We start from the raw sequence: 13,125 nt of genomic DNA on the forward strand, positions 1-13,125 counted from the left end.
GCCTGCTGAAGGTCATTTCATTCACGCTCATGCATAAATATGGCCCTCTAAATGTTAGCTTAGCCCTCTGATATTTAAGGCTCTAATGGACTGTTCGACTCAGAAGTAGTCAGGATGAGCTTTGGGTCCGCTGTGCAGTAGTCTGCTGTGCTTGACCTTTTAACTCCTCTCTCACAATCATTAGAAATATAGATACATGCAGAGAGGGAAAAAAGAAATGAGTAGGACATAAAGTAATACACTAGAGCAGCGCACTCTTCAAGACCTCCAAAACCACGTAAAGATAAATAAGATACAAGCCAAGGTGGGTGTTGTCTCACAGAAGCGCCTTTTGAAGGAGAGCTGTTAGATCTCTAGGAATTACATTTTATGTTGGAAGATTCAAATTCTGTTTTTGTGTAAAAATGGATTGTGTTAGCAGAGTGTAGGTACGAGAAGGATTTAAATCAGTTCCTTCAGATTTTATTGGATCACTTAATGTGGGCGTGGTTTACTGATACTGTAACAGAACGATACAGAGCTTTGGCGGACTGCTGGCCTCCACCCATACCTCCCTCACCAGGTGGAGGGTGAGGAAGAAAACTAATAAATTACAGCTCAGCCATGCTCTTTTGGAAATGTCAAGTTTTTTCCAACTGACATCCAAACACACACAGCTCTGACACGATGTCAGAGGTGTGTCTTTGGCAAGTGTGGTTTAGTGTGATTGACGGGGTTACCTAGTAATCCCAAATCATATTTTCTTGGATAAATTCATAAATTCATGATTTGGTGATTTGAACACAGCCTTGAATTGTCCCTATAATCCAAATCATGTGCTTGTCCCTATGATGGTGCTCTGAATAATGTGGATCTCTCCCAGTCCCACCCCCACCAACCCCCCTTCCACTATTGATTGTCTTTCATCTGCTCAACATTGCATTTAAGCCACACTTAAACGGTTCAGAAAGCTCACTTCTGTGGGTTGTGGGTTTTTAAGACGAAAGAAAAAAAAAAAGAAAAAAAAACTCTGACGCTGCATTCTACCATGGTTTCAGGAGTGGGATGAGAAATATCCCAATTAATCAGTAAAGGGGCAAAAAAAAGAAAAATAAACCCTTGAGTCAGGTCCACTACATGTCCCCTTTAATCAAATCCACCCTAACTTCCTTTTAATCACAGCACTTTTCTCTAATGCTAAATATTAAATAAAGCCTGGAGGGTGCGAGGGGCTGCGGGGGCGAGAAAATCCCCGGGAGATGGTCTGTCATCAGTTAAGCTCGTTACTGGTGTGGAAAATTAACCTCTTCATAGAAACCTGACAGAGACGGAGCAAGGACGAGTGGTAGGTCCATCAAGCACAGACGGTACATCATCCTGTTATTTGTATGCATTGCAGCACCAGCCCTAGCTAGAAATCACACATTTTGTGCAAGCTCTCTCTTTCTCCCATTAAGCCTCTTTTACTAATATGCCACTCTTACTCCACTCACTATTTCTCTCTTTCTCCATGCAATGAATAAACAAAAACTGCTTACTAAACTATATTTGTTAATTAGCAGACATCTTGTTCTGCCTGTACACATATTGGTTCTATTATTACAATTCCTTCTAAGAATTTTGAAAGCAAGACAGGAGCTCTGCAAAATGACGTGTGTTGAGTCTAAAGATACTCAAGTCTTTGCTTTACTCCATCTCAGTGATGAAAGCTCTAGCAACTGGCTCTTAGTAGCAAGAAGCAAGTCTCTCTCACACACACACACGGACGGACGGACGGACGGACGGACGGACGGACGGACGGACACACACACACACACACACACACACACACACACACACTTGCCACCAGTGTCCTCATTAGGATTTCCTGCCACTTCAGCACTTTGCATCCTGTCTGGTTTTAGTTGACTTGCTTGTAAAAGACTCGCTTGTAGATTTGAATCATTTATGGGTGAAGTTTGGCATTTGTGCACCATTCCTGGATTTTCCATGTAACTCACTTATATGGACATGGTGATAAAATGCTTTTATTTTTGTATGGGGGTAACTTCTGTTGAATACAGCTGACTGGTTTTGATTCTGACACCTCCTCTTAAACTGAAAGTGAGGTCCTGCTGTCTCTGCATCATGTGTTACTTACCTTGATGTTATATAGTCTAGTCAGGCCTTTTCATCTCTGATATGTTTATAGTGTGAATACAAGAAAAGATAAAAAGTTTCACCACTGTCCCCATTAAATACCTGTGAGAAAAACTATGCTAAAAAGTATGCTTTATTTTAGGTTAGCTAATGTTAGGGTATACTTGCAAAAAGCAGATTATAAAAAATACTTTAACTCACTCTTTTAAGAGTAACTTAACACCCCTTGAAAATCTCATGTGCTCCAATGGTTTGACTTTTTACCTTGCTGCAGTGATGTAGAAGTGCACGCTCAAGGTGTTTCAGTACACTGTGACTTCACTGCTGGGTGTGGTTACGGGTGCAACACACTTCTTCCCACCCCTACCAGTGATGCTGGGTGTGGTCAGAGGTGTTACAGGCTTGACACCCAGAGACCGCAGAGGGAAATACGGTTTTTAAGTCTGGAGTTAAGTTACTGTTTAAAGAAGCTATTTATCAGTTTTGCTATTCCTACATAGTCAATGTTAGCATTAAGCGTTTACTCATCAGTCTAGAAAAAACTTTGTGAGATCAGCATCAAACTTCATTAATTTACTTGCCAAGAACTGCCTGGTGGAAAGCAAAACTTTTGTTTTGCTTCTGTCTCTATCACTTCTTTTTATCTACTGAAGTTAGCCAGCTAGCTCAGACTCGGTCAGCCCATCTTGTTACTTTACAATACCGAGTCACTGTAGCATCCAGTCTGCCCTGAAGAAGTGGCATTTCTCAGAGAGCGTATTATAACCTCTAGTAAATGCAACGACAGCTGAAACTCTTGGCAAGACTGTGTAAACAGCTTTTAATGCTAACACAGGCTATGTAGCAATAGCAAAATGTACAAATAGCTCCTTTAAACCTGCAATAACCAATTTTTTGGCCACTTGGGCAAGCAAGCTGTGAACAAAACATTATTATCATTCAATAAAACTTTTTTTTTTTGTTGCCTAAATCCCATGAAAGAGTGTAAGTTAAATCCAATATTCACCTTATAGCTCCCTTTTTGGTCTTCACAAACTTTGGCCTTTACAAATATCTGGCTTTTTGCTGATAAATGTCCACCTCTTCGTCGCCAACTATTTAAAGTCTGTTTGCTGTTTGGTGCTGGGCAGGTAACAGGTAGGTATGGGTGGTTTTTAGAGATTTTCCACTGAAAACAGCTGCCTGCTTATGTAAGAGTGAGAGTCAACTAAACCTGTCAAGTTGTGGCGAGAAAACCAAAAACCATGAGCTAAACGATGGTACAAAGGTCCATGGAGCTGATGAAAACTGCAGAAACAGTGTGTTCATCACAGTAAGTCACCTCCTTTCATGAGATCATGAGATCCATTGTTCATACAAAAATATTGATTATTACAACTTCAAAGAAGCCAGTTGATGTGTGTACAACATTAAGTGGACTGCAAATGAATATATGCTCAAGGATCAATAACTTATCAATTACACGAGAAAAGGGCAGAGTCATTGCAGTACTCACCACCAAACAAACACCATGAACGAGTCACGTTCATCGAATACGTTTTCCTCCTCTCCCTCACTATTGCTTCTAACACTTTTTATCTTCTCTCTGCATTTTGTTTGAGACTCTGTTGCCTGGTCTTTTTTTTCCTTCCTTTGTCTCTGCTGGGAAATGAATCACTGCTAATGTTTAAGATGCTATCTCAGAGTGTACTTAACCTCTGCCCCACCTATCCATCAGTTTTCTATCTCTTTCTCTCCTTGTTCCCTCATTCACACACAAATATGAGTCGTAAACATTTACACAAATATACATACAAGCAGACACCCAAACAAACACTCATCTCTGTCTTACTTGTAATAAAAATTGTGCAAGTATACTGTATGTATCCACATCACATTAATTTTATCATTTTATCATCCTATTGTGAACGTGTTTCCTCTGTTTTTCCTGATGTTGTTCGTGTGTGTGTGTGTGTGTAATTGTGTGTGTGGGCTAGTTTAATCTGTTTGATGTTAATGAAGCAAATGATGTTTGACGTTAATGAAATGTTTAATGAAGCCATGGCCAGAGGGCAGTTGCAGAGCCACATGCACACAGACACACACACTCACCCAAACACCTACATGCACAAAATACAACACACACAAAGATGGATATGTGTACATGTGCACGGACATGTCCTTATATTCTTATGTGCATTTATACACACAAGCACAGCTACATATGCACGTACTCTGTGCACACATACAGGCACACACTAGGGCGTTATAAAAGGTCCCTGTCACACTAACAAAAGGTGACAGAAAAACACAGTCTCTGACATCCCTTCCACCATCCCTCCATCGTGAGACTGTCCCTACCAGAAAAACAAAAGCATTGGTTGTTTGTTCAGAAGCTTACACAACCGTGTTTACGAGTTTTCTTTTCTCGTTAATTTTTCATTGTTTTGAGCTCCACAAATTAAAATCTTGTCATGCCCCCACCCGTAAAATCGATGTGGTGGTAGAACTTAACAAGTGGATATTTGAACAATTTCACATAGTAAACCAAAACTAACTGCATGATACAGATGCAAGTGAGAATATGTTTTCCGTGCTTCAGGTGTATTTATCCTTTAATTTGAGTGAGACCAAACCAATTCAATAATACTGGAAGACAGGGATTTTTAAAAAACAGGACGTGTGTGTGTACACAGTATACGTATATATATAATATACAATATAATATAATATAATAAGGTTTAAGAGTTAGGAACCACTGCTATACATAAAGGATAATCCACCTCAAGCAGAGTGGTTGATGAAAAATAACGGACGACACACAGGCTAATTACTAGCTTCTCCATGGGGAGTGTGAATTTCACAGTGCATCATCCTACTTATACTTGGTCACTTACATGCTGTCAAAGTTTGGCAGCCGCTCAGACTCACTGTTAGTAAACGAAGATCATAAAAAGGCTCAGCTCAGAATAGGTGATCCCGACAACAAAACTGTGTTCAAATCTGTGTTCAAAACAGCTGTTCTGTTCTCAAAACTCCTCATATTGTACAGTCAAAGTCACATACTAACTCACCTAAGACACATATAGCATATAACACATAGGTGCACACCAGCAACACACCATGTCAAATCTTACACAGTTACAACATTGCTTTCTTTTCTACAGATTTTCCCTACTTATTTCTCACGCTCTTGGCATCCATTTGTGTCCCTTCACATTTGCTACCGTACTTATTACTGAGTTACAAGCACTCGTGATTATTCTCTCTCTGTGAATGTGGTGACACAGCAGAAACAGATTTCCCTTGATTAGGAACAAGATTGAGAAGACTGAAGACAGAAGATTCTCAGGTGAAATCTGCACCGTCTGCACACGTTGAGAGGGGAACCAGAAATCACTGCAACACTGAATATCTCTCATCCAATCACGACGTGAGGAAATAAATAAAAGTACCTGCTCGAAACGGCAGTGTATGTTTCCAGATAAATGTCCCGTTCCCTCTCTCCCTGCCCCTATTTTGTTTAGGTCCTCTGAGTGAAGCACTTACTGAACTGCTCCAGCTGAGCAGCTTGTTATTAACAGTGAGGTGCAGGTCCCAGGTGTGAATGTGTGTCTATGGGTGTGAAAAACAGGCTACATGCTCAGCAAACCTTGCCGGAGTAAATCAAATTTTAGAAAAACAAAATCCAGTGGGGAAATATGTAGGTAGTAGAAGATTAACGTCTTATTTTAACAAACCTGGCTGCTGGGATTAACTTCTTGCAGTCAGCATCAGCAGCTTCACAGATGCAACCTTATACCTAGAGTAAATGCACTTACCATGAGACCAACACACACAAGCACACACACACAGGGAGAGAGAGAGAGAGACAGAGAGAGAGAGAGAGAGGGAGAGAGAGAGAGAGAGAAAATGCGCAAAAGACAATAGGAAAGAAAGACAGTAAGTGTGCTGGAAGAGCACAAAAAGCGCGAATGAGATAGCAAAGTGGGGGAGGAAAGAGGAGAGATAAGACTGATAGAACAAAAAGTAGTAAAATGCATGCAGAGAGCAGTCATTAATCTTAGAGATGCCCCTTCCTCTCTTGCTCTAAATTGCCTGCTATTTATAGGCTGTCGTTGGGTCTGCACCCGGGTGTCGAGACTGTTCTCATTGGTCCAGAGAGAGGTCAGAGGTCAAGTGATTTAACTCCAATTGCAGACTGTGTGTCTCCTATGTGTGAGTGCGTGTATGTAATGTATGTGAGGGAGAAAGAGAGAGAGAGGGAGAATGTATGTGAAATGATTTAACTCTGTTCTGAATGTGTGTCTCCTGTGGCTTCATTATCCAAGCTGGAGAATCACACACTGAGGCAGCAGAATCCCCTTTTAATGGGACTGTTTTCAGTAAAATGGAAAGGAGATAAGGCAACACACCAACACACTTGCACACACACACACACACACACACACACACACACACACACACACACACACGTTTACTTTTGTCACTTTTGGGGAAACTACATAGATTTGCATTCATTTTCTGGAGACATAAACTTAACGCTAACCACTACTTGCATAACCCTAACCCCTACCCTGCCCCTTGCCCTAACCCTAGACTTGACACAACCATAACCCTGACCTTAACTACTGACTCAAAAAATAAGCTATTTCAAAACTGTCAACATGGCTTTTGTCCCCTCTTGAACAAACTGTCCACAATTAACTGGTCTTTAGTCTGAAATTTGTCCCCAAAAGTGATCTAAGTCAGATCCACCCACAAGCTCAATTGAAATAAGACATTTACAATCAGCAACAACACGATATTTGTGACAGAGACATTGGACCAACTTTTCATTTATCTCTGCTGGTAGTGAAATAACCAGTAGGTTGTGCATTTCCAGTCGCAGGAGATTTCTGCACCAAAAATACAACAGGATTTATCAGGGCTGTTGGAACAGGACTATTTCTCCACATTTTCTTGACAACACCAAAGGAAAATAAAATCTTGCTCAGGAAGCTGCATTAAGGTAGAAGGAAAATGAATTTACATTACCATGTAAATGGGGATGTGAGAACAACCAGTTTTGTAATCAATATGGCTTAGACACTGTGGTTTCTGAGTTTCCTGGGCCAAGTCTGCTAAGCTTGTCATTTGCAACGCAAAATGCATTTTACAGTGTACCAGCCTAGAAGTGCAGTTTGCCAAACCCCTCTAAAGCTCACTGATTAACACCTTATATCTTTAAATGCCTATATCTAGCTATTTAAATGGTTCTGTAAATGATCATCACAGCCACTAGGTGTCGCACTAGAGCACCAGTATCTCAGACCGAAACATATGCTTTGTCTGCCAGGGAGGCTGCTGGCCTCTGTTTGTACTCAACTTCCCCTCCCTCCCTTGACTGTCTCTTCACAGTTAGCGAGGTGTTAAACTCCCAGTGAATGCAGTCACTAAACATACAGCAAGAAGCACAACTGGATAAAGTTACCCTGCGTACATGAGAACCAACAAAAAACAACCAAGCCACTACCATTAGCCAATGCTGGCATTGCCGTGATATGCTCCATATCACTAGCTGGCAGTAGCAATATTTGCTGAACAAATTCATAATGAGGATAACAGAAAGGTAGCTAATGTCATCATGCCTTCTGTAGCTGGTCACAATGAAAACCGATATGTAATAATATGTAGCTATCAAGTTACTTACACATCGAGAAGAAAAGCCAGGTCTGAGTCTAGCTGGATTCCTTTAGCGGCTTGTGGGGCTCTCCATCTCAGTAACACCTGACCATGGTGGGAGTGGGAAAGAAATTCAGCCACTTGGACCTGCCACACAAATGACACTGACGGATCCATAAAAAATTTGTAAAACTTTATGGCTCTTTTGATGGTCCACCAGCAGACTGGGATTTGAGCTGGTAGTCCCCATAGTCAGTCCTAGATCTCTAAGTGTCAATGATTCATAAATAAAATGAATTCATAAAATAAATAATATAAAAAAACAACTGCATCCAATAATCAGTGAAAACAATATCTGGCCATTAGGTTATCTGGATGATGAGACTGGTCAGGTCAGGTTCACCAAACCCCCTGCACTAATTCCTATAAAGTCTCATAGTTATGTTGCCCTACCTGCAAGTACAACAAAACCAACAGGAGGGTGAAGGATATGTCAATCATGCACATTCACACCCACACAATCCTCATTAGAGGTAAGTGAAAAAACCTGTATAAGGCCTTTAACTTAATGACTCATCCCCATATCATACCATTCTAAGAAAATTCAGTAGTATACCCAAATTAATAATTGATTGATAATGAGTCATGGAACTGTTGCAGCATCACTGCAATTAAATTGCAATTTTTCACTGGTATTACTTTCTCTTGAAGAAATATCCCAATTATATTTCCTGGTGTGTTCAATCAACTAAAGAGGACACTGCTTATCTTGAATTTTTTTAATGAAATGTTTCATTGTTGTCTGTTATATTTTAAAATAATGAAACCACTGTGTCTTCACCCTGCTAAATGTCCTATAAACTTGCAGAGCCAATGTCTCATACAGTCACGTCCTATAAAAAGAGAGAATAAAAAAAAAAAAAACAGCTACAGCTACCGCTGCAAATGAATTTCAGGGAGTGAAATCCACGTGGAGGCTTAAAAAGTTCCCAACTCCCTCATCAGTGTCACAGCTTGGTCCCATGCCGAGCTGAGGCTGCCAGTGTCCTGCAGGGACAGCCGTTGTCACGACAACCAGAGCGCATGTGACGGCCAATCAGATGAAAACCCCCTGGCCCACGTCAGGTCCCATGATGTCTGCACTTCGCTCGCAATATATAAATTTTTTGTGAGTGAGTGTGTGGTGTGTGTGTGTGTGTGCATGTTGGGTAACAACATGCCTGTTGGCTGTGGTGTCCATCTTGGCTGTGTCATCGTATGCTGACCTGTCTATGGTGATGGTATGTGACACCCCTCTGTCCACTGCCTGTGTGTGTGTGTGTGTGTGTGTGTGTGTGTGTGTGTGTGTGTGTGTGTTCTTTGTTTTATGTGACATCAACACTGATTTAGGTTTCATGTGAATCCCATGGTCTGTGCATGGTAGAAAAAAATGTGTAAATACAAAAGTATCTGTGTGTACTCTCTCTGTGTGTGTGTGTGTGTGTGTGTGTGTGTGTGTGTGTGTGTGTGTGTGTGTGTGTGTGTGTGTGTGTGTTTTCCAGCCTGCAGGACCTGTGGAAACTGGCAGCCTGTTTGTTTTGTGGTTGTCATTGATTATGTGGACAATGATGTTGTTCTAATTGCATCTATGAAAATGTATCCTGACAGCATGACCGATCTGAATTTAGGACTGAACACTCTGTGTGTGTGTGTGTTTGGGTGTGTGTGTGTGTGTGTGCTTGCATGCCTGTGGATATGATTCTTCCTTACACAATGTGGAAAGTTTGCTCCTCATTTGACCTCAAAGACTGCAAGGCAAAAACTAGGACACCAGTGTAAGTCCACATTATCACACATACACACACACACACACACACACACACACACACACACACACACACACACACACACACACACACACACACACACACACGCACACACACACACACACACACACGCACACACACACACTCAGCAGATTCATATCAAGCTGGCTAGAGCACACTGTTTGATGTAGTTTAAATGTGAAATAAGTGCAGTTTGGTGCTTGCACTCATTGTTCCCACTGCTTTTTAAACAAGGTCAGGACATCCATCTGGGGACCCTCACATTCCACACTGTGCTTGTATTTTGTGAATTTTAGACACACACACAAGATGCAGTTGATGTTTGTTACAACACTGAGCTGTAACTACTATGTAACTAATAAAGGTTGAATCAATTGGACCAATTTGCTCTGATTTAGTAAAATAAACAATCTGTCAGTATTGTAACATTACATTACCCCATAAACTGCAACCTTTCTCAGAAGTGGTCTTATATAAGAAACGGCAGCCACACATTTGTCCACTTTTGGTACAAATGAGAAATCGCCAGCTATATCTGAGTAAAAATATTCTCTTGCCAGCTCTGCACTGTAGCTGCTTGAGCTAATGTTAGCTTGTCAGAGTGACAGGAAGGGTTTCTGGTCAGCTCTAAATCATAGAGATTCAAAACTTAACAGGGAGATTCTGACTGTTAAATGCGCCACCAGCCTCTTACCAGATACTTACAGGGTTTCTGAGAATGATGACACATGATCATTTGGAGTCAAGACTGTTTCCAAGCGTCACAGTGACTCAGTTTTCATGAACACATGGCCAAAGGCATGAGGACACCTGAACATTAAACCCATTGGAATGTGATTGGTGAACATCTCATTCCAAGGCTGTACCACGTACCATAACAGTCTACTCTCTCTGCGATGGCTCTCCACCAAATTTTGGAATCTGGCTGCTGGGATTTACTCTTATTCAGCTACAAGAGTGTTAGTCCCAAAGGTGTTGGATGGTCAGAGCTTTGTTTGTAAGTTTTATAAGGGCTTTGTAAGTCAACTTCCTAAAAACTCATAAAAATAATTTCTTTATGGTCCTTGCTTGGTGGAGACACTGTCACGCTGAAACAGGAGAGGAACTTCCCTTAAATGCTGATGGCACATTGTCTAAAATATAATTAACTTTAAGAATTCCTTCAACTGGAACTAAAGACGATAACCCTATCGACAGTACAGATGTGTCCCATTCACACTTATTCAGCTCATGGATCCTGAGAGGATCGGATAGCTGTTGGTTAGCAAAAACGCAAGTGTAAATGCTTACCAAGACGCATTACAGAGAGACTGAAATCCAACACATTTTAGCCAGATGTTAAAGGTAAAGGTGAAGGTAAATGCATTCATCTCTCCAGGATGCATATGTATAATCTTTACTTTCCGGGTGTAACTAAATCCACGACAATGGCCGCTTAAGTGACGCTACTTGAATTTGCCATTTGTTCTCACTGTCACAAATGTGCAGGATGAAAGTAGCTCCACCGATTTCAACACATAACGTTGTAAAGACAGCGTAACAAGCTGTTGTATTGTTTATCTGATCCCTGATCTGTCTGACCACTGAAAGACTTTTGTGGATGAAGGAGTGACATGAGTGAGTACCTACAAAGACGAGCCAAACATTTATTTTGCCCATAATACATCCATGCGAGTCCTCCATGTATTTGCACTAGTTTATACATAAGCATGTATTATTAGCTACCTAGCTAAACTGTTGTAATAAAACTAACTGTTGAAACCAAACTGTAACCAAACAGCCTCTGATGCGTTACACCTCCCTCTGGGTTAGAGTGCGGTTAAGGCTGATTTACATGGAGCCTGGGAAAATCAAGACGGGTTGATCAGATTTTTAATCCAGCCAATGGAATCATTAACATATGGAGTAATAGATCTTAGAGATGGATTTTATCTGGGTATGAGACACTTGTGTCTGTAGTGCATCAGAATGATACAAAGTGTTTCTCTAGGACACTGTTCTTTGCGAAGCGTCTAGTGTAAAGGGTCATTTTGTAGGTTGCCTGTTACAGCGGATGATATCCAAATCAGCTGTCATTTCAGCGGGTGAACATGATGGTTGCTGGCTAAGAATGAGACAACAGTGAAAAAGGAGAACGTGTCCTGAAATGAGAAGTCTGTATATCCCTCCATCTTGCCACCGCTCCTTCCTTATGTCCTTCCTCGCTTTATTTTCTGAATTTTCTACAGCCTCCTCCCTCATCCCATATCTTTTTCAACATTTGTGAAGCCATTCTCGTCCACATCCCTGCCATCTACGCACTGCATAGAGATTTCGGGTCTTATCTCAAAGGACATAGAACCTATAAACCAAGTCACAAACATAGCTTGCACAACTGAACATACATATTCAAGCATGACTCCACATACTGAATTCACAGTGTCTCTGACACACACAAACACACATGCAGTCGTGCATGTGAATACATGCACCCATGCACTACTATAGAAGGTACAGCACTGCCTCCTAATGACCATCTTTCTCCCTTCTTTCTTCTTTTCATCTTTTATGTCATTATCCAGCCTGTGCTCCTCTCCCTCTTCCGTGTGTGTGTGTGTATGTGTGTGTGTGTGTGTGTGTGTGTGTGTGTGTGTGAGTGTGTGTGTACACATGAAAATAGATACTTTGGATTAAGGTGCAAGGTTTTTTTTTCTTCATATTTCAATATATGTATTTCTATTTCTCAAATACATATTCCTGTCAATAACTTTCTGTCACGCTAGAGAAGGTGAGTGAAGGGGAAAGCAATGGAATCTACCAAACACACACATCACCCCTGTCAGGCTATAGGTGATAGGCTGCATGTTCCCATAGCGGGTGCTGCTGTTGCAGCTCTTGTAGTTGTTGATGCTGTTATTTTAGCTTTCATTTGGATATAACCTTCTGGGGATGGTGAGCTGAATCAAATATTCATGATAGCAAAGAAAGGAAACATCAAACTCTACAAGCATACTCCCAGCACCACAGTGTGCACACACTCACTTACTGTGTGGTAGGAACAGAGAAAAAGAGGAATGAAATGTGCTTATACTGCTGTGTAATCCATGATTTGTAACACCTATAGGTGAGCTGATTAGTCTTAGATATTAAGATCATTTTGTGACTGTAGTTTTTAAGTGTTAAAGGAGGAAATGTCCATGTATGTTAGTTTTACTATTAGAAAATAACCATTCTATTTCCTTCCACTCGCAACAAACTGAAATGTGATGATAGTTTAGATTTGTGATGGACATGTTCTTTTTTCACTGCGGTGTCAGACTTTATTTTCTAAGCGAAACTACAGAATTCCATCATTGGTTTCTCCATTGTGTATTATGTGTATGTGTGTATATGTCTACCCTTTGATTTCCATGTCCATGTCTTTCTGCTCAGAGAAGCTGAAAAAAAATTAGGCTTTTACATTTAACGTTTTACTTTTGAAAGCACGCTTTTTGAAATATTAATGCTAAATCTTGTCAAACAAGGATGTTGCATTAACATTCTTAAGTGAGTCACCTTC

Source organism: Seriola aureovittata, chromosome 17 (genome assembly GCF_021018895.1).
Source record: "Seriola aureovittata isolate HTS-2021-v1 ecotype China chromosome 17, ASM2101889v1, whole genome shotgun sequence".
Taxonomy (NCBI): domain Eukaryota; kingdom Metazoa; phylum Chordata; class Actinopteri; order Carangiformes; family Carangidae; genus Seriola; species Seriola aureovittata.